We start from the raw sequence: 25,825 nt of genomic DNA, 5'->3' as shown, positions 1-25,825 counted from the left end.
ATTCAATCCCCTGTACCAGGAGAAAAAAGAAAAGTATTGTTTTTATTATCCTTTACAATGAAAAGTCCCAAGGGGATGCCGCTTGGAATAAATTGTACTTTGTGCTTATAAACTTAGAGTCAAGCATAGTGAACAAGAGCATCACACAAACCTGAGTTCAAATCCAACCTCAAAAGTTTCCATGGTACAATGGCTTAGTGAGATTTCTGGTGGAAGCTTGTCTCTAAGTCTTTTCTAGCTCTATAATCTTGCACAAATTACATATGCACCCTTTGTATCAGTATCCTGAGCCATGAGATGGGGATTCTGGTACCATTGTAAGAAATAATAGAACTTGCACATGCACATGAATAATTTGGAACAGCATCTCATGAATACAGTAAGCATTTAATAAAATGTTATCTGCTATTCTACAAAACAGGGCTGAGAATGATAACAGTTGCAATTCTTAGGATTATTTTAAGGCTTAAAAGAGACAATGACAAAAAACAAACAAACAACAACAACAAAAAAACACAATGTTTCACTTAGTACCGAAACACATCGATGGTCAATGGATAGGGAACTATTACTATTAAAGATGGGAGTAATCAATGACAGCAAATAAAACTTGCCATAGTTACATCTTTTCACACCGCTCTTTTGTAGAAATGCCCATTCCCTTAGTTCTGCATTTACTACCTAGTAGCTATAGATGGTTAAGGAAATTGCAACTTCTGGGGTCTTCAGTTTCCTGAGCTATAAAATATAAAAGCTTAGATTATCAAAGGGCATTTCAGCTCTAAAACTGCTGGATTCTATGATTCTTCAGTTAGAGTTCTACAAATGTGTTAATAGAGCAAAGGAACAAAGAGAAGTCACTGTTTCTATTACTCCTCTGGTACATCCTGTGCTTCTAGAAACATTTGCAATTCTAAGCCATTAAATAAATAAAGGGAAGTCAGTTTGGAAGGCCATTCATAAGCTAATCCAAAAAGCAAGCACCCAGTGTTACCCTGAGAGATCAATGGGCTGGGCAAAGGTTGTGTTCTGGGCTTTGTGTGCCTTTTACCCATCATCACAGGTTATGCTTGTGGACCAGCTGATCTCCCTGGCCCAAAATGGAAACAAGAAATGCCCTGACTCAGGAATCTTCTGGTCAATAAGTTTATGAATGAACACAGCCCACATTTTTACCCTGGCTGCTCCCAGGAATTACCATGTCTGTGACTGGGAGGTTAAGGGAGCCTGGTTCCAGAACTATGAGAAATCTTGAAAATGTTGCCCTGTAGTGCATGCACCCGATCTTCCAGAAGAAAGCTATTGAAAAATCTCACGTAGGTATGTGTTTTATGTTAACAGGTTTTAAGTATCAGAGCTTTTAGATGCTTCTTCTATAAGATCTTAATTTTAACTTTAGATCTGCCTGTATTTCTGTTACCCTCAGCAATTTGTTGTCACTAAGCCTCACTTTTTTCATCTGTAAAATGGCAGGGATGGGGATATGGTCAGTAGAAGGTGACTTGTGAGTTACCCTTCATTTCTGATTCTAATCATATTCATTCCAAGAAAACTATTTCTGAGCTAGTCATTCATTATCAGAGAAAAAAAGGCACTATGTATATTCTCAGAAGGCAATCTCAGTCAAAGAAGAAAAAAGATTGCCAAATGCTATTATTATATCCAGGCTTTGGAATGCAATGCTGTCACTATTGTTATCTTTTAATATGAGAAAAACAGACATTTCTTATGACATCCTTATTTCTTGCTGTTGTCCTCTGCACTGTAGGGTAGTCACATTGAACCATGGAAGATGTTCTGTGCTAACCAGTCATCACTCATGCTATTTTTTTTCCTGAAAAAAAATATTTCCTTTCCTTCTTTATTACTCCCTCTCTACTTAACATCTCCAACCCATATAATTAATAACTCAGGCTCCATTCAGCCAACTTTGGGGCCAGGGTAAGCGTCCCCCACTCTGAGAACTCATGGGATTTCATATTTTCTGTATTTAGAACGTTTGCCATGCTATATTGTAATAGCTTATTTAATTGTGTGTCTTCCTAACTCAGTCATAAATTCCACTGGGGAAGGGACCCTACCTTGCTCACCATTGTATCTCAGGAATTTAAAGCATGGCTTGGCAAAAAGAAGAGACTTAAAATGTATGCAGTTGTCTTGTGTTGTGCTGCATTTTATTCTATTGTCACATATAAATACAATTAAGTAAATGAATATAAGACAGCCTAAATCATGTGTGTTCTGCTAAGTCAGTGGGACATAGTGGAAGGAGATGATCAGAATTTTGGATCTCTCTGGAATTAACTGTGGGAGGAGGATGTGCTGCAGAGTAGCTCATTAAACCTCTCTTGATCACTCAATTTTAGCAGGAATAGATTGGAATGATAAAGTGAAATGAAGTATGTCGGCAGGGCATCATAAATATAACACCAATGCTGGCTATCCATGCATGTATACTAATGAACCTGAAATAGGAAAAGTTGGTCTTTGACGTTCATTTGACACATGTCATTTTCTAGTTACCCTTTCTCTGCTGCTAAACCTCATAAAACTCTCGTATCCTTTTCTGAAGGAATTTGTGTTTGTTAACTATCCCAGAAGATAGGCCATGTGAATACAGATACTATAAAACTAAAAAAAAAAAAAATCAAAAGCAATTGCCTTCTCAGGACCAAAGGAATACAGCAAGAGCTGGTTATAGTTTGAGATATGGGGCTTCTCATACCTTATAAATCATGCTACTTCATAGCTACCTATTCTATCTACTCTCAAGACAGCTCTACTTTAATGTCCTTCATTGGTCTAATAACCAAACCAAAGCACTCTTTAAGAAAAGACATGCTTATATGAGAACAATAATAACACTAAAAACCTTACCTGAATATTGTCCTAATATCCTTCTCACATGAATAACTCAAATTGCAGACTTCATTGACCAAAAATGACTTTCAAAAATCTCCCTCTTACCCAAAACTATGTTGAGAATTTATTATCTACTTTTAACCCATTCCTCCCCTTGTTACCATATCACTATACTACAGTTTAATGAAATATTATTTGTATAATGATTTGTTTAATGTCAGTTTCCTTGATAAATTAAAAACTTTACGAGGACAGGGACTGCATGTTTACTCCTGGAATTTCAGCATCTAGTACAATACCTGGCTAGGACAGGATGACCAACAGGTATTAGTTGAATGAATGTTTATGGAAGGAGACAACTTTTGATAAGCAAAGGCAAGGATACTGAGCTCTTGCTTGACTTCCTCATTCCCAGTCCCACCAAAGCGGAAATGACCAATGGAATTTGTTTGAATGGAGCTGGGGGCTCACATGAAAAGTGAGTCTCTCATTCTCAAATTCTCAAATGAGAATTAGAAAGGGCATATTTTTCAGCTGTCATCATGCCACAGCTTAGGTTTGAAATTGGAAATACAAGCATGCATACTTTGAGAAAGAGTTTAGAATATAACACATCCACTGAAATAAATCTATAGGGGCAGATTCATATTGTGTTCTATTATCCTGTGTAAATACAAGTAAGTGAAGAACATAGAATTTGAATGACCTCATATCATTCTTCAGAGATATTCTGGTAGAATATATAACACCCTCTGTTCTACATATTTGGATTTTGATGTATTTGTTTTCTCTACTAGATCAGAAGTTCTGACAGAGGATTACTGCTCACTCAGCTTTGCTCTGCATGTGGCAGAGAGTATGCTTCCATGAAGTATCTGTTGAATGAATAGATAGATGGATGGATGGATGGATTAATAAATTAATGGATGAAGATATCTAAAGCAGTGAATAAAGAAATGAGCCTAGAATGTAAGGCCAAACTCAGTCATCCATTAATTCCTTCACATTAGGTATGGGAAAACATATCCACTTCCAAGTTTCACCTCTATTTATTATTAATAAATAACTTCCATAATAAACATGACTTGTATTCAGAAAACTACTAGATTTTCAAGTGGTAGCAACTGCTGTGATGAATTGGGAAGGAAAAAAAAAAAAAACTAGCATCTCTCCCAGGAGCAGGTGCCTTTCAATTTAGCTTAAGTATGCATGTTCGCACGCCTGCTCGTGCACCCCCATGTATGCTGCAGTGACAATCCATAAAGTCTCTTTCTCACTGCATGTCTCTGACAGATGAAGCCAGTGCTGGGACGCATCTCATTTGGCCAGGCTGTCACTCACCGTTTTATTCATTACAGGGAAATGAAGTCCATTTCCAAGCATCGGTGGGACCCAGAGTAATTGGGCTCTCCAAAGCCTTTTCACTTAATTTGCTCAAGTTGTATTTATTTTTTAGAGAATTACGTGCGAACAGTTGATGGATAGAACGTCAGAAAAATGAAGCCAAATAGACAGGATAATAAAGAAAATGATGTGACTCTCGCTCCCTCTCCTCCCTTGTCTTCTCTTTCCTGTATCAGCCCCTGTTTTCTTTCTTAGTGCAGGTTTGCTCCACTGTTGGATCAAGATTCCTTCTGGTCTGGGCTGCCTTTCTCTGATGAGTTTATCTTTAAAGTTTTGTGTCAAATACTGATGTGCATTGTGTATCTTTCAGTAAATCTCTCTCTCTTTTTTGTTTTTTTGTTTTTTTTTGTTTTTGTTTTTTTGTTTTTTTGATAAGCAGAGCCAAGGATACTGAGCTCTTGCTTGACTTCTCATTCCCAATTCCACCAAGGAGAAAATGATCAAAAAAAAAAAAAATGGTTTCAAAGGAGATGGTGGCTCCTCCATGCATTACTGGTTTCCCCCCTTATTTTGGGGGAGCTTATAAAATGAAGGTGGTATGAAGCTGTTTTCAGTGAAAAATCTACCTGCATTCTAATTCAGAAAGATCAGAACTCAGATTCCACTTCTGAGTGCTAGCAGATATATGATCCTAGGGGATTACTTAAGTTCTCAGAGCTTGCTGTACCAAATACACTACTTTTATGAGACTACTGAGGATTCAATGAAGTGCTGGTATAGAAGGGCTGCACTGGAAGGATTTGGTCTCTATATACCTCTTGTTGCCCAGACTTTTAATCATTGCAATATTTTCCTGACGACATAAGAGGAAAGGTTTTGCTAAAAACAGAAATAAAATAATATGAGCAAAGAAACTTCTCTCAAACTATAACTACCTTCTAATAGAGATGAATGAAGTTATCATTCAAAGTGGAGGTTTGCCTACTACAACTCAACAGAGTTGATTGATGAGCATGCCTGATGGAATCAGATGTTTCTGCAAATTCTAAATATGCAACCTGCTGATTTCCTTCAGGGCTTGATTTCCTGGGGCCCTGGGAGTGAAATGGCTATTATTTATTATTCTCAGGGATACTAAGTTAGACTACAGCATCTAGCACCCAAAAGTCCATTCTCTAGGCATATAGTTCCATTGATTTATTTAGTGATTGAACTGGGGAAGTCTGGAGTCCTCTTCTTCACACACCTGAAACAATAAAACTTCAAACTTTATACCTGTGATGGATGAGTTTCCTACACTATTATGAGACATTGTTGATAAATAGTCTTGATTCCTTAGAGATAAATATTTTTTATACACAGTCTGCATATAAACTGTGATGGGTTGTGAAAACTATGAACCTTTTCAAGAGTTCTGTAGGCACGGGATGATGAAATATCAATAGAATGGAAGTGTGATCTCCCAGAAGGAAACTGAAGTTCTATGAATGTTGTATCAAAAGGTGTCTCTAGGGCATTGAACTTCCCATCTTTGAGGGCACACAACCACCCATCTAGAGTGTGTGGACTAAATCATCATGATCTAGAAAGAATAACTTTTAACATTAGTAGAATAACCATGGTTGACAACAAGTAATTGTATTTTTAAAATAGAAAATAGGTTTTGAATGTTACTGACAAAAGAAATAATAAATGTTGGAGGTGATGAATATGCTAGTTACCCAGATCTGATTATTACACATCATCTATGAAAATTAAATACCACACCATACCCCATGAATAGATATAAGTATTGCCAATTTTAAATATAAAGTATATATATTCAAAAATCATCATCATCAATATTACTGAAACCATTTTCACACCATACTTTTCAGGAAATCTTTAAGTCTCATAATAACCCTACAAAATAAACAAAGCTAAAGTTTAAAGAATGTGAGAATTTTATCCAACTTACAAAGTAGAGAGTGAAGTAAACTAGGGTCAAAGCCTAGACGGTCTACACCAAGAACTGAGATCACAAATACTATAGAGCATTCCACATGCTCAGACAGCATCAAGAAGTCAAGGCCATTAGATGGCAAGCCTAGTGTACCCAGACTGGTGACATAAGACTGCCTGTGCCTAAGGTCACCTTCACAATCATCATCACTATAAGCAGAGCCAAACTAGCACGAACAACAACAATGAAACAAATTTGTCATGCTACCAACCCTACCCCAAAACCAATGAGATGTATCAAGTTCTCTCAAAAGTCTATATGGCTAGTCTAAACTGTCTCTTATCTTCCCTGTTACCTTTCAGGTCTCATCTTCTACCGTCTGTCCCCATTGTCCCCAAGTTCCAGCCACACTGACTATGCTACATATAAATTAAGTTAAGTACACTTCTACATCAAGACTGTTGTGCAACCATTTCCTCTTCCTGCAAGGCTGTTTCTTCATGCTTGGTCAACCCCTCGCCTTCTCTAAGTCTTTGTTCAATCATCTCCTTGTCTAGAAAGCTGACCCTCAACTTCTTATTGCAATTGCAACCCACTCTCCTCACCTCACTGCACACTTCACCCCCACTTTACTCTGTTTAACCTTCCTGTTTTTCTGAAGAACTTGCATCTTCTCACATAATCTCTATGGTTTACTGATTTACTATGAGTATTGTTATTATCTGCCTCCTAATAGTGCAGAAGTTCCATGATCACATGGCTCTTTGTCTAATTTATCTATATGCCTAGGATAGTATCTGAGTGGATACATGGACTAGGGTTCAGTGGTGTCCTAGAAGATTTCAGGCCCTGTGGGGCTAAACTTGTCCCCATTGAGAAAAGTGATTTCACAACACAGCATCCTTAGTATGAATTTCCAGATATGCATCAATGCATCAGCATCATTCTTTTCATTCATACATCAAACCATCATTTTGTGTAGTATCTCGAAAAACTCCTAAAATCACAACATTGATATTGGGTAGACCCCTTAAAAGCTGGCAGTATATAGCAATGAAACAGAAAACTGAAAGAGTCCTTGTATAGCCCTTTACCTCCACTGCCTGCCACTATCACCCAGAACAACATCAGGGATTTTTCTATGCCTCAATTTTCTCAATTCTCAAGCTTCTTTCTTTTTTTTCTGAACATGCAACATCTTGATGAATTAAGGAAAAAGAAAATGTTCTAGAACACAACACAATAGAGAATACACAATATTCATAGATAATGCACTTTTTTGCCAAATATTATTCATAATGCTTAAATTATAAAGAAAAAATATTAAAATCAATCAAAAGGATAGCCTTAATAGAGTAATAATAATAATAATAATAATGAATAATTTAAAAGATGCTTTTTCATGTGCAGCCTCATTGGGTAATGAACATGTGATAGAAAGAGAGGTCCATAGGTTGGAAATTTATTTTTTTTTAGAGCAGCATCATTTTAAATGTGACTATTCTCACAACAAAGTACAAACATCCTTTATAAATTAATTGAGCAAACTGAGGGACTTTAGTAATAAGTTGGGGGTAAACTGTACATAAAGACATAATATTCCAATTTTAATAATAATAAAAATGAAAAACAATACCCAGAGAAACAAATGAACCAGTATTTTAAATTAAATTATAAAGGCTTTTTTTTTTCTAACCCATGTTTTCAAATTCACAAGCAGAAATTTTGCTCATGTATTGTGTGTGTGTGTGTGTGTGTGTGTGTGTGTGTGTGTACACAAGTAATCATTTATTGAACATGGTTACAAAAACTTAGGCTAAATTTATACACTTTATGTGGTGTGTGTATAAATGCATGTATTTATTGAATGTGGGTATAATTATTACTGAGTTGTAGCTTTTAATGGGAAGATCATTAGGGACAGTTAAATCTGACTGCATTTAGTTTTCATTGAGATGCTGAAATTATTTTTTCAAAATGTTCAGCATTTTTAAAAAGGCAAACTGTGTTTGTCTCAAATAGGCTGTCCTTAATTTTTCAGACTGGTACTTTAAGGCAAATTTAATCCATATAGTTCATATTCATTTACACTTAAATTATCCAACTAGAGCTTTTAACAGCCATTTAATATCCCAGGCACCTTTTGAGCCTTTAAAGTGAGCTCCTAAAAGCCTTTTTCCATCTCTTCCACCCTCCTCTCATCTGCTTAAGAGGGTGCATTTTGCTCAGAGTAAACAAATTGAATACTGAAACTTTTGGTTATTTTTCCTCTCGGTTTATGACCTATGAATGTAAAGTGGCTTTCAGATGTGACATAACTAATTTTCCCATCCCTGCAAACCAATAGAGGGTGTGTGTCACATTACACTTACTTATGAACAGCTATATAGCCAGCAAATGAGGCAATCTCTGGACTCCTCGTTGGGCATCCATAGCATATAAATAGATAATTACAGAAACTCAAACCTCTATGACATTTTTCATCTGAAAATTGCCAAGGCTGCCTTTAGTGTGGTATAAGTATATGTCTTAGAATTTTCCATAGACACAAAAATGCCTAGTTATAGACCTAAATATCTCTACCTTTTCACAGATGGCAAATGCTTAAGCAGGTATAAAGCAGCTATAAAGCAGGGAACCAAAGGTCCTGCCGTCCAGGGTTATGATCTTTTGAAGCACAGAGGAGTTTTTTAAAAGATCATATTTCAGGAATGTGTGTGTGTGCATGTATGTATGGGTGTGAGAGACAGAGACAAAGACAGAGACAGAAATGGAGAGGAGAGCCTGAGGACTTAAGAATCAGATAAACACCCATCTCTTAGGAACTATGAAGCTTCTCAAAGCTGGAGCTTGAACTTTATGAACTCTAGTCATATTTATATGATTTGTTTTCAATTTTTGATTAATATGTATTAATGGTATATATTAACAGTGTTCAGTGTGATATTTCAACATATGCCTATAGTGTGCCCTGGTCAAATCCAATCTCCCTTTATTCTCCTATCACCTTCCCTTTCTCAACCTCTAATAATCACTGTTGTCTTCTTTATATAAAAAAAAAAAAACTTACACTTGATACTTTTAGACATTATAACTGTCTTCCTGTGTCTAGCTTATTTCACTTAACTTAATATTCTTCATTCCCATCCATTTTATTGTAAATGACAGGATTACACTATTCTTTATGGCAGGATAATATTCCACTGCATATATATACTGCATTTTCTTTATCCATTCATGCATTGATGCTAACCTGGGGTGATTCTATATCTTAGTCGTGAATAGTGTCACAATACATATGGATACGCAGGTATCTCTTTTTGCATATTGATTCTATTTCCTTTGGATATATACCCAGGAGTGAACAGTTAGATCATAGGGTCGATCTAATGTTAGCATTTTGAGGATCTTCCAAACTGCTCTCCATGATGGTTTGTCAATTTACGTTCCCACCAATAGTGTATGAGAGTTCCCTTTTCTCCACATTCTTTCCAGCATGATGTTTTTGTCTTTATAATAGATAATAGATGAGTCTTCATAGCTACTGCTCATGTTATTTCCTCCTATTCTTGTGCTTTCCCTGCCCTCACAAGCAGAGGTATCATCTTCCTGAATATTTCAATGTCACTTTGTAAGTCACCTTCCTAATCCCCCTTCCTTGCTATCAAGGTTCATCCCAAACTCGGTGTACTCTATGTTCTGCTCCCAGGGTCTACTATAACATGTTTTCATATCTTCAGATTGGTAAGAATAAAGTACATATCAAGAATGACCTGGGGAAACATTCAGTGAGGTCAGGAAAGAAAGTCTTCTGGAAGGAAGCTCAGAGAAAGTAGACCTGCTAGGCAGGGGCTGACTAGCATCAGGACTTATGCTTTGATCACAGGAGGGAGCTGGAGTCCAGGTTGAGCTGACCTGGCAGGAGGCAATGCAAGTGTGCAAAGGAGAGTCTCTGCTACCTGCAGAGTACCCAGCCCTGCCCCTCTTACCACCTGGAGTGCAGGCAGAGCAGTTCTGGATGGCTGCATTTTCTTAATAAGACTTTGCACAAACCACTAAATGAGGCTGGCTGCCCGGTTGAGTTCAATCCCAGCCCCATGTCAGTTCACCCATTCGCTCAGAATGTAATCTCACCTCTTCACTATTGGATTCCTACAGGACCTTGTAACTGATAAATAGAGGCCACCAAGGATGGGAGGGGGATTTAGATGTCCAGGCAATACAGCAATCACAACACCACACTCAGAAGACACTGTCTGAAAGAGCCAAAGAATGTTTGGGGTCAAGTTGCACAAGGATTTCAGAAAATAAGTAGTGCCACTCTCATCTGATATTTCAAGCAGGTTTTATTTATATATTTATTTATGTGTGTGTGTGTGTGTGTGTGTGTGTGTGTGTGTGTGCACGTGTTGCTAGGGATTGAACCCATGGCCTTGTTCATGTGAGGCAAGCACTCTACCAACTGAGCTATATCCCCAGCCCTCATGTGATATTTGATTTCCCACATCTGGTTGTCTTGCCTTTCTTGGAGCATCTTATGTAACAGGAGACTCAAAGCCTCTGGGACAACTTTCCCAGGAAGAGTTTCTTTGTACAAAGTTGACATTTACTTCCCTGAAATCGTGTTTTATAAACCACAACAGGGAATTCCCTCAAATAATCACTCAGTTTTAAAACAGAAATGAGTTGTTCTTGCTTAAAAAAAAATTCCTTATGAGGTTTGTGGGATTTACATATTGGATGAATGTGTTTCAAATACCCTAAAACTCAGGGTAGGGTTTTTTGGTGGAAACTTCTCATTCCATCACAGAGCAGGAATGGTCCCTTACCTGAAGTCCTCTTACACTAAGCTCACCTGTCCCTCTCGTTCTGGTCACCCCCAAAGAGTCAGACTTTACTAGCTCCTGGTCTATTGTTATAGCATCTTGCTACCCCCATGAAATCTCCCTCATAAACAAGGTCCCCATTGAGAAACTCTCGTTTTTATTTCACTCATTCTACTTTCTTTCCCCTATGGGAAGAATCAGGGGTCCACTGTCTTGTTCCCATCCAAAGAATTCTGGAGCCCCCTGAAAATGAACATTTCTGAAACTTACCTTCTTGTCAGATATTTTTAAATACATATATATATATATATATATATATATATATATATATATATATATTTAAATAAGGGGCTCACTGAGGGGTTTGACAGAAGAAGGACATTTTTACAGGGTTGTGGAACTGAAGATGACCATCAGAGCAGTGATCTGCTTTTGGCCACTTCTATGAGATGGATGCTTGGTCAACTGGCTAATGTCCTTTGTATTTCCTTATTTGGTGAGGCCTTATTTAGCTTGTCTCCAGCAGGGACAAATTGCATTGAACCTACCAGACTTCCTGATGGAGGCTTAAGAGTTTTTACCATGGAACAAGCATCTCTGGAGACTGGGCTTCTTCCAGAGCCCTTGTTGAAACTGCTTCACTTTCATGCTGGGGTCTCATACAACTTGAATGGGAATGAAATGTATATATTTTTTTACATTTTATTTGATTTTTGGTTGAGAAGAAATCAGAAAAGACTTGACAGGCTTGGTATAATCCAAATTGGAATCAAGATAAGAAGCAGCAGTGAAAAACCAATCCAGGGGCACTTTTGATGTTGACTGAGTCTGTCCAGCTCCTGACACCAATAACTGAATGTGGAAAGGAGAATTATAGTTTGTGTTGAAATATAAGTTTTATTGATAGAAAAGGAATGAGAATGGTAAACACTAAGTAATTTCAAAACCAGTTAGCTAAAGAAGAAATGTCCTATAACATTCAGCTATACAGAAATTTGAATTTATTTTCCAAAAAAAAAAAATAACTGAGGCAAGTATAAGAATCTGAGCTAGTCAAAGATGGGAGATGGCAAACTGGCATCATTCTGGAAACTCAGATTAAGTGGTACTGGCTATAGTCTAGGTTCATGGAGAAGAGTAGGATTATTACTTAGTGATGTCTGCAACTGGCAGAGGAAGAAGAGTTGCATGAGGAAGCACTCTTGCAACTGCTTAAACTACTTCAAGGACTGCCTGGAAGTTTGGTGTTATTAAGATCATTGTATTTTACTCTGAAACTGCCATGTTCTGTTCATGGATTTCACAGTAAGAACCCCCAAAAGAGGTCTTAGAAGTCTTTGGGATGAGCACTTATCTGAGTACCACAATGCATACTGACCCTTAGAAATGACATCAGAATGAGCTAGCCTCCATCATATCACCATAAAGTCCAGTGTCTCAACAAAGTGCCCAAGAAACCATATGTCTCTATCCCTTTGTTATGGCTGGGGTGGTGGTTGAATTTGTGATTTAAAATCTCTCATAACATACTGCAGTCATATAAGATTTAGGCATTCACTGAATTATGTGTTTTATCCAAAACTTTATGTTTCTCTGTCCAATTGCCTTGAATAGTTACCATAGTAGTCTCTAGGAAGATAAGGGCTGTTAAACATACCTTATATGCAAACATAAAGAAGGAAAAATTGTGGCTTCTTTCAGCTCACTTCTATATCCAGCCATACACCACCAAAAGGAAAATGGTGAATAGGCTACAAAAATAAGAAAGAAAGAAAAACAGAAAAGACAGTCTCATAGTCAAAGGAAAAGGCTTGTGGCTCTTTTTTTTTTTTTTTTTTTTTTGAAGGGGGTGTATTACCAGGGATTAAAACTCAGGGACACTCCATCACTGAGTGACCCACCAGCCCTATTGTATATTTTAGTTACAGACAGGTCTCACTGATTTGCTTAGTGCCTCACCATTGCCGAGGCTGGCTTTGAACTTGTGATCCTCCTGCCTTGGCCTCCTGAGCTGCTGGGATTACAGACTTGTGCCATTGTGTCCACCATTTTTTTTTCTTCTTTGGTTCTAGAGGTTGAAACCAGGGGCACTCAGGCCATGTTCCCAGCCATTTATTTGTTTGTTTGTTTTTAAACAGGGTCTCCCTAAGTTGCTTAGGGCCTTGTTAAGTTGCCGAGGCTGGCTTGAACTTGCTATCCTCTGGCTCTCAAGCTGCTGGGATTACAGGTGTGCAACATCATGCCCAGTGTTATGGTTTGGATGTGAGGTGTCCCCCAAAAGCTCACCTGTGAGACAATGCAAGATGGTTCCTGATAGGGATTAACTGAGTGGTAACTGAAGGAGTAGGGTATGGCTGAAGGAAGTGGAAATTAGGGTATGGCTTTGGGTTAGGGTATATATTCATATCTGGCCAGTGCACTCTCTCTTCCTGCTTCCTTACATGACAACTGTCATATAGATGCTTCCAACCCTATTCCACCATAATATTCTACTTCACCTTGAGCCCTGAGGAATGGAGTTGGCTGTCTATGGACTGAGACCTCTGAAACTGTGAGTCCCTAAATAAACCTTCCCTTCTCTACAGTTGTTCTGGTGGGTCTTTTAGTCACAACAGCAAAAAAGCTGACTAAAACACTCAGCTAGGCTTATCATTCTTGGAAGCATCCATATTTGGTAGCAACTTCATTATAATATGGTCCTATAAAAGTTTTGCAATTATGGAAATGTTCTATAACGTCCTGTCCGGTGGAGCTGCTTCAAGTTCCATGTGGCAATTTTTTTTTAGAGCATTATAGTTATACATAGTAGTTGGGTTCATCCTGACAAAATTGTACATGCATGGAATTTGATTTCAGTTCAAGTTTCCTTCCTTTTCCCTCCCCTTCTCTTTCACCCATTCTCCTTCCTCTATTGTACTGATCTTCCTTTCATTTATTTATTTATTTTTATTTGTTCTTTCTACTTATACATAAAGGTGAAATTCCCTGTGGTATATTTTGCATATGATTATTGAGTACTTGAAATATGTCCAGAGCAACTAAAAAAGTGTTTTGTTTTAGTTAATAAGCAAGTTAGATAGCCACATGTGGCAAGTGGTTACCTTCTAGCAGGGATTCACTTTGTGTTCCTTAATGGAGGCGCCCAAGGTCACGTAACTCAGTGGTTCTCAGCCAGGGACAACTCTGGAGGACATTTGGCAATGACTGCAGACATTTTTGGTTGTTACAAATGGGGGTCAAGGAGAGCTACTGGCATCGATTTGAAAGAGGTCTCATGGATACTGCTAAATATCCTATAATGCACAGGACTGCCCTACCCTGTCCCAATAAAGAATGATACTACTTAAATAATAGTACCGAAGACTCCCCTAACCACTCATACCAATTAGGTACTGGCTGTGAAATTGGTTACAGAACACTGTTCCTATTCAGTGTTAACCTGTGTCCTTGATAGGCTTTGATTTTATTCCTTGAACAGATATTATAATGCCATTCCTTCCTTCAACTCCAAGACAGTTCCAAGCTGAGAAGGTGAATGCTGGCCCTGGAGTATGGCACTTGGGTTTCTCCCCTGGGTTTCCTCACTATGGGATAGGGCAGAATGCACAAGGAAACCAGGTCCCAATAGATCACTGTTAAAAGAATGAAAAGTTTTTCCAACAAGAGGGAGCTATGGCTTCTTGATCTAGTCTCAGAAAAGTAATAAATGGGTACCTAATTTTTGCATGCAAATTACACCAGCATCCCTCACCGGGAAATGTATTGGAGGCATGAAACTGAGAAGTGCATTAGGACATAAAATAGGGGTATGCCCATGGGAAAGCAAAGATCCATACAATTCTTGTAAAGGACAATCTCTTCCATGTTGTCTGAATGAGCTCCATAGCTGCCTTTGACTTTCCAGGGCTTCTATGCTGTCGGACAGGAACCTCCAATACCCTGAGTCCTGAGGAGTCTGAGGTTGGAGTGATGAAAGACCCCCTTAACATCTCTATGTCTTCTAGATGCGAAGGAGGATTAAGTTTCCTCAGGAGATACAAAGCACACTAGCTTTTTAACAGTAGCAAAACTTGGATGTCTTTGGTCTATCTAAGGATGTGCTTCTTTCAGATCTCAAAATCACATAGGCAATATATGCCACCTTCTGCCTCCACTAAATTCTCTGCCAAAAATCTCAAAGTCCTTCCTACTTTCTTCATATTTCTCCCCTCTTCTCCATTTCTAAGTGGACATCACAGGAGCTTCAGAATTTCTAAATGCATAACAGTCCCCCTAGTTCGGAGCCCCTGTGCCTGTTAGAGTCTGTTTACAAACCAATGTGCAGCGGAAGATCCCTAGGCCTCAGTGGTGAGTCACAGATGTTAGATTGGACGGAACTAATCTCATGGTTATATGGCCCTTCCATCTTTTTTTGTCAGAAGTGAGAATCTGAGATCATTCAGCAACTCTCATCACGGCCGGAACCTGCTTTCCTTTTTTAGACTCCCAAACTATTTTATAATGCTCAGAAGGCCTTTCTAAACGCAGCTGCTGTCTCTTTATATGACACAGCGAGGGATTGACTGTTACCATTTTGAGTCTTTGGCTGGTCATACTCCATCAACTGCCCCCTTGGCAGCTAAGGACAGAGACAGTCCAGTGCGTGATGGCTTGGTGACAGTCGATTAGCTCACCTGAGGATAGCAAGCTGTGTTTGCAGTATCACCAAGTTGAAGCAGATGGGCACCTATAAGGAAATCTGGGTCCCTGAAGACATCTCAGCCTCATGTTTTCTAATCCTTTCTAAAGCATACTAGTCTAGTCTTCCCTCTCCTTCACATATCAGCTGTGTGATTTCAGGTAAGACTTGTTTTCCTCTTCTTTAACATGGAGCTGACACTGGTACACTGAGTTGTTGAGACAGTCTGAGGTGCAAGAAGTGATGATCCCCAAGCAAATTCCAAATATCCAAAGTATGTGAAACCTGGACATGGGGACAGTTAATCCGGTACTCTGCTAATTCCAAGTACCTTCCTCCCAGCTTGGTAACACTTATTCAGTGCCTCCTCCAGAACAGGCATTCTAGAAATGCTTCTGAGGTGTCCATGCCACTAGCCTCCAGGCCTGGGACCTGCCCTGGAGGTGTAAGAACACGTCTCTGAAGAAGAGGGAGAGACATTTGTGGAAAATGTGCCACCACTCCCTCTGGATCATTCTGAGGCACCCAGGGAATTAAGTCAAATGTGCGTGACTACACACAGAATGCTGTATTATTACAGAAGGCTGTTTTTACACTCTCACTAATGAGTTTTGACCTGTGTGAATTTGGTCTCATAATTATCCAACTCACATTTCCTGTTAGCCAATCAGACAAATGCTGTGATTTCAGCCATTTCAACAATTCTTGATTATCAGAGCAGACACCAAAGACTGGGAAAAATAACTAATGTTCTCCTCGTCTGAATATGTCTCAAGAGAGCTGAGCTGGCTTCCTGGGGATGCAATGTGAAAGAGGTTTTCTCTTCCCATTTATCAACTCCAGCTCTACCTACTTCCTTCCATGCTTCCCAAGGTCAGGACAACAGGGGCAAGCTTTAAAACCTTAGAGTATAGGTCCTGCTCTCATTCTATGTCCACCAGGATCAGATCCATGATGCCTGGGTTCAGATGGGCAGGGCTGAATAGGTGGGACAGGAAAGATGATGCTTATATAAATTCAGAGGCCCATGAATAATCACATCCCCACATGAAACGGAGATGCACTAGAAATGGAAGCAACACACAGGTCAGGTGTGAAAGAGAAAATAAGGGAGGAGCCTCCATAGATGCAGGCTGGGGCAACTGAAGAGCATACTGGGGCTGGCCAGATAGCAGTGGAGGCCCTGGGCCTCTGTTGCATGACTTAAAGGTAAAATCAACAGAATGAGCTGCAGGATGTGGAAGCAGGATGCTGCCCTTTGCTGCAATTCATGCTGCCTCTAGGGAAGTGTAAGATTTGATGATCCCCAAGCAAATTCCATATGCCCAAAGTATGTGAGACCCAGACGTGGGGAGAGTCAATCTGGTATTCTGATAATTCCAAGTACCTTCCTACCAGCTCTCTCCTCTCCTCCTGTCACTATGCAGTCCATGTGTGATCAATGATAGACAATGCCCTCCCTCCTTTCCTTGCTTGTGCACCCCCGTCCACTTCCACACATGTCTATTTTAATTCTCTCCTCCTTCTTTTGGCATCTGGTTCATTTTGTATATAAACTGCTGATGCAAATGTTCAAAATAAATTATGCTGAATAATAGATGAAGACAACTACATTATTTATAATGCTAGAGGCCAGGCAGAGCTGGATGGGCTGGGTTCATGCCCACAGCCACGTCTTGGCCACTTTAACATGATCTACTGGTGTTTACAGCCTCAGTACTAGAGTACAGGAGGCAATACCTGGGACTCAGGTCATCTTCTATGTCTTACCCTATAGTGACTCCGAATTTCCCTGTTCAAGCAGCAGTCAAGATGTAGGTGGCCCAGAGGTCACCAGTTCAGCCAGGAGCAACTGTGCCTCACTGAGCCTTGGCATCTGTACTCAATAGAGTATACCACCAGGCCATGGCCCTTGACCCTGGAAGGGTCTCTATTATCCAGTGCCTGTTTGAAAAGTTCAGTGGAATGCATGGTTCTTGTTTTCCACCCAGTGCAGTGATTTCATATCTAGAAATGTGTTTGGGCATGAGCCTGCTTTATGCAGGAAAGCCCTTTGTGAGGAGGATGTGAGAAAATCAGGGCAAGGCAAGGAAAGAATAAGTCATTCTTCTTGGGTCCCAATCAATTGTAGCTTTTGGTAGAAATGATTAAGCATGCATAGAATTTTGTTTATTTGTGCTATTTTTTAAATCTATTTGAAGTCTCTGATCCCTTTTTCCCATTCACATCTTATAGCAGAGGGAAAAAAAAGAAAAAGAAACAATGTATGGGAGAAGGATACAGAGTCAGAGAAAACATGGGGACAGGGGTCAGAGGGAAGAAAGTGTGCCAAGGGAGAACTTAGAGAAAGAAGACCAGTCACATTTCCAAATAATTGGTGAAAGCTTTTGTTTTGTGCTTCTGAAACCTGCAGGGTACGATTGGAGACAGTTATGAAGTACAAGTTTTTCTATAGCAGAAAGATGTTTCCATTGTTTGAAAAAAAAATGCATCCCTGCCTCTTCTTACCTAAGGGCCAGGGAACTATCCCAGAACAGAAATTCAGTGATGCAGCCTGTCTCATGCCATTTCACTTTTGAAGGCACTCCCTCAGCCACATGGACCACATCAGACACACCAGCTCCTGTCATTAGCATCCAAGTGTTAAGCCAGAGGAACTCAATCTGGGAACACCACCAATGTGGCCAGTAAGCCACAATTTAGTTAATGTGCACCCCTTGTAGTCTCTGGCTTTGGCCAGAGTGTGCTTGGGTACAGTACATGATGGTGGTGGTGGGACCTGGCGAGGAAGGGGAGGGTGAAAGTCTCATTTGCAAGAACTGCCCAGCTGAGATAACATTTAAAATGAAAATGAGAAGGTCCAATGCTCTATAATCCTTTAGCAGCTGCTGGTTTTGGGTTGAGATTGAAAAGGAACATTTTGCCATTAGTTAGTAACTGAGCCAAAAGTGTCCAGCAATGGTTTCTGGTCTCCCTAAGCCACCTCCAAGGGGATCACTCAGCTGTGTCCTAAGGACTCAGAACAAGAAAAAAAGAACAAGATTGCTTGTAGGCTCCATCCATGTGTCTGGCCCCTGGGATGCCCCTGCAGATGGGCCTGGTTGGAGACAGTGTTAGCTTGGACTGGTTCACTGTAGCTCAGTGCCCAGGAAGGGCAGCTGGTGGCTTGTTCCCCTGTTCTTCAGCCTGTCATGTACCACTCTTAACAAGTTATGTGCATCCCAGAGATGCAGATTATCCCTCAGTGCAAAGGGCCAAGTCTCCCTCTAAGAGATGGAGCTTGCAAGAGAACAGCCAGGATTCCTGGAAGCCTGCAGGGAGCCCAAGGAGCTGATCTTTGGTTCACTATCCAACCAAGAGATCACCCAGGATGGATGTCTTCTTCCCCAGGCCTGTAGTTCCTCCCACTTGAGGATGAAAAAGTTTTTCCTTTTGCAGTAAAATAACAAATAAAACTAAACTGACTTTAAACATATTAATGATACCAGATGGCTTTATAAAGTGTAAATAGAGCAATAAACATATAAATGAGGCCCTCCCAGTAATTAACTTTTGATTTGCACAGTCCAAAGAGATTTGGATCAAGTATTGCCTTTCTAATGTATTAGGTGATAATCCATGCTCACTCATTCTTCTAGGCTTGGCCTTGCTGGTTTTCTCACATCTCTTCCCTGACCTTCCATTCCAAGATGAGAGGTACTTCTAAGTTTCATGGCACTGAAGAGTTGAAATAAATGTTTGCCCTCATCCCTTTAGAATGTGTCAACAGGCTGCCTAATTAGGATACCATGAAGTACTTGGGGGACACAAAGTATTCCACAAATGCACATTATTCTTGTTATAATCATGACACAGTAATAATAATTCAGCTTGTTGGGGGCATTTTCACAGTAGCAATATGTTCTCTTATTTATTTGGCAATCATGCACTTTGCTATTTATAGATGCTAACAATTCTCAGATGCCAAGTTCAGGTCACTGGAGAAGGCCAACAGAGGACAGACACGCTGATTTCTAAGTTCACCCCACATTCAGGAAGATTCACAAAACCATAGTAACAGAAAAATTAAATAAATAAATAAACAGGACAACTGCTTCTGCTCCACAAGCCCAGATTGAGTAGTGAAATACTCTAGATCTGAATATTGTTTGTTCCACCTAAGAGGTGGGCGATATTGGGCAGGGGAGCCTTTCTATGTCTCAGTTTCTTCATCTTCAGAAGGGAGGTACTGATGTCAAGATGGAATTTCTGTGTGAATTAACTGAATTAAGTGAGACACTTAAAAGTGTGCATAGAATATACATGTTCAGTTCATGTAGCTGCTTGCCTCTGTGGCTATGGACTCCGTGATGGGACTAAGAATCCTCAAGAGATCAGTTGGTGTGGCCTCCACAGGACAGAGAAGAACAAAACTGAGATCTACAGACAACCAGAAATTTATCCATACTCACAATTACAGTTTTGATAGAGCATCTGGGTGACCTGTGAGGCCCTTATAATAGAAAGATCCTTATGTTAGAGCTAAATCGACTGCAACTTTTTAAAGATAGAGTTTCTTATCTTAATGAGTCATAGGATGGATTAATGAAAAGAGAGATAGAAACAGCATATAAAAACAACAGCAACTAACATTTAGGTAATTATGATGGATACCAATTATTCTTCAGCTTTTCATACAGTAAGGCATTTAATCTTCAAACAGCTCTTTGAAGCATGCATTATTAGAACTGGCCATTTTACAGATGAGGGAACTTTACAGAAAGTTTTAAGTTACCTGAACCCAGGTTGCATAGCAGTTAGATGGAAATGTGGGATTCGAAATTTTCTCTGGTGCATGTAAAACCATCTACACGTGGGATAATTCAGGGAAGAAATACATTGGATATACTCCCATGTGCTCTTCCAATCTTATGATTCATTCAATAAAATTTTCCCATCTTTACACTTCCTTATACTCTCCCTCGGGCACTGGAGTAGACCCTAAAGATACAGCATTAACCTGAATCATGGCTCTTGTCCTTGTGGAACTTCAGCCTACAGCTCTAAAATGCTACAACTTATGTGTTTGTTGGGGTGTAGGTACCTTGTTACATGTGAAACAGTCATGATTGAGATGTAGAAAAGCACATTGTAACAAAATCTCCTGACTCTTTCTTGCATCCCTGAGGGAATCCCATCTTGATTCAGTGGCCATCTTCCCTTAATTAACCAGATATTTCACAAATGATAGCCTCAAAGGCTGCCAGCATCCCTTTCTCTGTATTTCCAGCTCACTATGGCAATGGCAATGATGAATCTAGGTCAATCATATGCGATATTTTAACATCTAAATTAAATGGCAAGCAAGTCCAGAATCCATTACCTTCTCCATTGCTACTAAAAACAAGCTATCAGGACAGATTCAATTTTTTTCTTCTTAGGGATGGAGATTGAGAGGGCACAAATGCCAATGGAGACTGAGGCAACTCTGTTCTGGGGGGAAATGAAAAGTGGGGGTGCTAGATACACAGTCCGCATGGCCCAAAGGAGCCCAAAGCAGCCCTATTATCAACAGCAAATCCCACGTCCCATCCAGCACCCTGGGAAGAGACAGACCCTTGGCAACCACACTTAGACATTCATAACATTCTTGTCATGATCCTATCTCACTGGAACAGATAGTGAGTTCAAAATATATTTCATTTTATCAATTCCAGTTAAATTATTACATCTGAGGAAAAGAAATTTACCTTTGCTGATGCGGCTGTGCCAGTTCAAACCTGTTTCAAGGAGACTGAAGTGAGCAATAGCTGCTGTCCTTGCAGGTTCCTCACCTACACCGCATGGGAGTTGCTGCCCCAGCTGAGACCCTACCAATGTCTCTGAAGGGCCCCATAAACTTTGAGGGCTGTGCCATATTGAGGGGATCTTTGATTCGGGCTGCACCTCGCACCAGCTCCTCAAGGGCCTCTTGTGAGGCACAGTCTACATTTGCATGTCATCTTAGCACATAAATCATCTGTCAGCTGCACACCCAAATATCTTCATTCTCGTGGTTTTGTCAGATCATCACCACTAATAGGATGTTGAAATTTATAAATGCATCTATTTCCAGTAATAGGCCTATGTCCTACCATCTCCCAGTTTGCAAAGAGAGAGGATTTTCCCGGGGACAGGAATGCCATACGTCTCGAGAGGGCACCTGGCTTACTTGAGTTGGGGAGGTAATTTCCTCCCGCTGTGATCTTTAATACTGGAAGTTTAAATATATTGGTGGCTGTGAAGCACAGCCAGCAACCTCAGAACTGCTCAGGAAATCACAGGATTTTAAAGCAAGGGGAGAAGAAAAGGCAGTTTCTTTTTTCCCCTCAGGCTGGGCTCCCCGTGGCTTTGTCTAGAAATGCTGTGGCCTCCAGCATGAAGGGCATCTGCAAAGCCAGACAGTAGCCAGGGGTCCGCCTGCTTCTTCCAGATGTCTTTCTTCTCTTCACAAGGAACAGTGGGTACAGTTTTATTGGGATTGAAGCAATGAAGAGCAGAACTTAATCTCTCCATCTGAGACTTTCTGAGGCACAGTAGCTGGGCTCTATGCCATATATTCAGGAGACTTGGGGTAAGGTATAACCTACTGATGTGCCCATTTCCATTTCCTGGGTGCCAGTGGAAGATAGCAATCAAATCAGGAGACTCTACCTAGGTTGCTGGGATCAGGTTTCTTAGTTGCTGGTTGAGGCCTTTTCCTTCACTGGGAGAACATTGCCTTGACATTGCTTGAGTAGGTGGGTAAATAGGTAGACATGAGCAGAGGAATGGGGAAGAAGGAGAACAAGTCTGGTTTTATCTTGGGTGATGAAAAAATCATTCCATCTCAGGTGATGGAAACCCAGCCCATAAACGTCTCCTCCTATATGGTCAAGTCAAAACGGCCTTCTTAAATTAGTAGTTAAAAAAAAATTAAGAGACTGTACAACTTTAGAGCATGTGCAGAGCACTGAGGCACTGTCATTTTGGGTACCCTGCTTCATTAAAATATTTATATTAGAATTTTGCCAACCAGAAGGGTTTTTCTCTTGATGGGAAATTTTTCAACGTGGAGGTGCACAGGTGCACCAAGCCACGGAAAGAAACCACAGTAAAGCCCCAAATACATAATAAAAATGGCAGCAGTTCCCCAGACCAAATATAAAAACCTACCACAGGGAAAATCCCAGGCAGTTTTCTCTCCTGAGGCAGCCCAACCCACACATCTTGGAGCATACTTCCATTTCACTAAATAAACCCTTTATGCTTATTCTTTCTAAGTCTTTTGACTGAAAACTTTATTAAGACAAGAGGGGAGTAGTGATATCATACAGTAATAAGATGGCACTGTCTCATTCATTAATTATAGTACAATGGCCCTAGGTATCAGAAGAGTTTGGTTCTAGGTCACCTACAGATATGAAAACCAGGGATTCCCAAGTCTCTTATACAAAATGGCATAATAATTGCATGTAACCTTCATGCATATTCTGCTACTTATTTTAAAATCATGTCTAGATAACTTATTATCCTTATACTATGTAAGTGCTACAAAAAAATAGTTGTTATATGGTATTGTTTAGGGAATAATGACAAGAGAAAATAAATTCTGTCCATATTTGATAAAGACACTTTTTTTCAAATATTTCTGATCTGCTTTTGGTTGAATACATAAATGCAGAACCTGTAGATACACAAGGCCCACTCATTCACTGTGATGGGGTAAGAACCACCAAATTAGGTGAAAGCTACCCCAGTCATTGAATTCCAGTTCTGTTGTCACCACACACCATTCATTTGTATAGCACTGCATTCTACTAAACCCGTCCAAAGCAGCTGTTCAGTGGTTCCCCTCAACAACACCATGAGGTGAGAACAGCAGGGAGAAGCCCCCATGGAGCACACTGAAACAGCCTCCATGGTGAAGATCTGGAAGCTGAGGTTTGCTAGGTTTAATGTGGTGAAGGTCATTGCAGCAAAAGGGCTTACCCAGAAGGACCAGATCCCACGTTGTCTGCTTTGGATTTTGTTTCCTATTATTTTCCTGTGCTTTGGAAATAGAATCACATTGATAATTTTCAAGTTCATTCATACTTTAGCCACACAGTACCTGCCATGGGCCTGCCCCAAGCTGAGCTGCTTGCTGGTACTCAATAGTGCCAGGAAGTATGTGGGGCTCCCAGGACCCAGACCCCGCCAGGCCTGATCCTGCTGGGTCAGGCTCTCCTTTAGCTTTCGCTGCCAGGCAGCACGGGGCCTCCCACGAATTTATGGAAAGAGATTGGATCCTGCAGGGCCCCTCAGCATGAGCTCAGGAGGCTGCACATGAAAAATGATTGCACCTCACACACAGAGGCTGTTTAAACCTGTCACTTTAAAATATCCCTTCTCCTCTGCCTTGGCTGGGCCAGGAAAAGCAGGCCAAGGAAGGGGAAATCAGTTTAAAGTGACATTCCTGACTTTCTGAAGCCAAACCCTGGCACACTTGTGGCAGAATCTTTGTGTAATAAGGTCTCAATTTAAAAACCAAGGGGTCCCAATGGAAACCCATAATTCTCCATAAACTTTTGTACCTCACTCTCCAGCCTTCTGATCAGAAATTGTCCAACCAGCTTGGAAGAAGTTTCCTCTTCATCTTGGAGCAAGCCTAGCAAAGCAGGCCTGGGGCAGGGAAGGAACAGCAAAGGATACCCCAGGGAACCAGTGGGGCCTGTTTAATTGCATTTCTTTTCTTAAATCTGCTATTAGCAAGCAGCCTTGGGTAAGGACTAACTGCTCAGCATTCAATAAAATAGATTTCATTATTAGAAGAAGATTCTTATCCCTAAGCCTAGATATCCAGTAGAAGTCTGTAGTATCCCCAAAGGGTCCAGTTGATTGTCATCTCTTCCAGGAAGCCTTCCCAGACTAGCCTGAAGTCTTTACTATATGCAGCTAATATGTGTTTCCCTGTCAGTTGTATTATGTGTATTCATGTGACCAAATGCATGAGTGTATTTATTGTTTCTCACCAGAAAACTCTACTGTAGGCCTGTATTCTCCCTTGAATACCTAAAGCAGTATCCTTTCTCTATTAGATATTTCATTAAAATGGCATGCTAAGACTTTTAGGCAGAACAGTGAAAATTACTATTTCATAGAATTAAGAAAAAAGATCTCTCAACACATCCCTTTCTGTATTTCCACTCTCTCTGTTCCCAAGGCCTAGTTTTGTCCATGCACAAAGTGAGGTGCTTCATGATATTTGTTGAATGAAGAAATCATGAATTTGCACAGAAGTAGGAATACATGTAGGGGCTCAGAAAACAATACCCCAAAATATAAAACTTTGGCATGAAGAGTGATTTCAACTGAAAAAAAAAGGGATGTCTTTCTGTCCTTCTCCAACCACCTCACACTCTCACCCAACTTTTCTTCCTGGTTTCCCTGAAGTTCCTCTATCTACAGAATACTTCAGAAGGTCAGAAGATCAACTTGCAGAAATACAGACTACAGTTGACATCACAACTAGAGCCCAGGTAAACTTTGTCCCAGGTCATTGTCCATTCTTTTGGCCCATTCAACTCTCCCCAAATCATTTTCTCTTCTTCAAATATTATCTACAGCCCCCATTTTCCTCTCCCCATACAGACAGTATTTAAATCTCCAACCATCTGGACCTTCTCTGAGTTTCATACTTTGTGTGACTCCAGTGAGCTTGCATGTTAATAAATGTATATACCTTTTCTCCAGTTGTTAGAGTAGGCACAGAGATAGACATGAGCAAGGGAGGTGGGGAAAGGAAATTCAGGCTTCTCTTTTTGGCAGCACCTAACTGGCCGTTGTACCACCCAAGGATAACCTTCTTGTGATCAGACAGTTCCCTGTCAATCAGGAGAAAATGAAAACAGTTTCTGCTGGAAAAATTTCCAACATTGTGAAATTGGCACAGGCACACTAAATGTAGGTGGGAAATGGCTGTAACTACCCAAGTGAAAATTCATGCAGTGGGAGGATCTTGGAGCAGGCCATAAAAATCCACAACATGGAAGCTACAGGGGCACTTCCTCTCTTAGGGTGGCATTCTCCACGTTCTCCCTGGAGCATACTTTCATTTGAATACATAGACAATTTATGCTTTGCTTATCTATGTCCTTTGCTGAAATCTTTCTATAGAGAAGACCAGAACCAAGG

Source organism: Spermophilus citellus (genome assembly GCF_964194105.1).
Source record: "Spermophilus citellus genome assembly, chromosome: 2".
Lineage (NCBI taxonomy): Eukaryota > Metazoa > Chordata > Mammalia > Rodentia > Sciuridae > Spermophilus > Spermophilus citellus.
Note: the sequence above shows the minus strand (reverse complement) of the source record.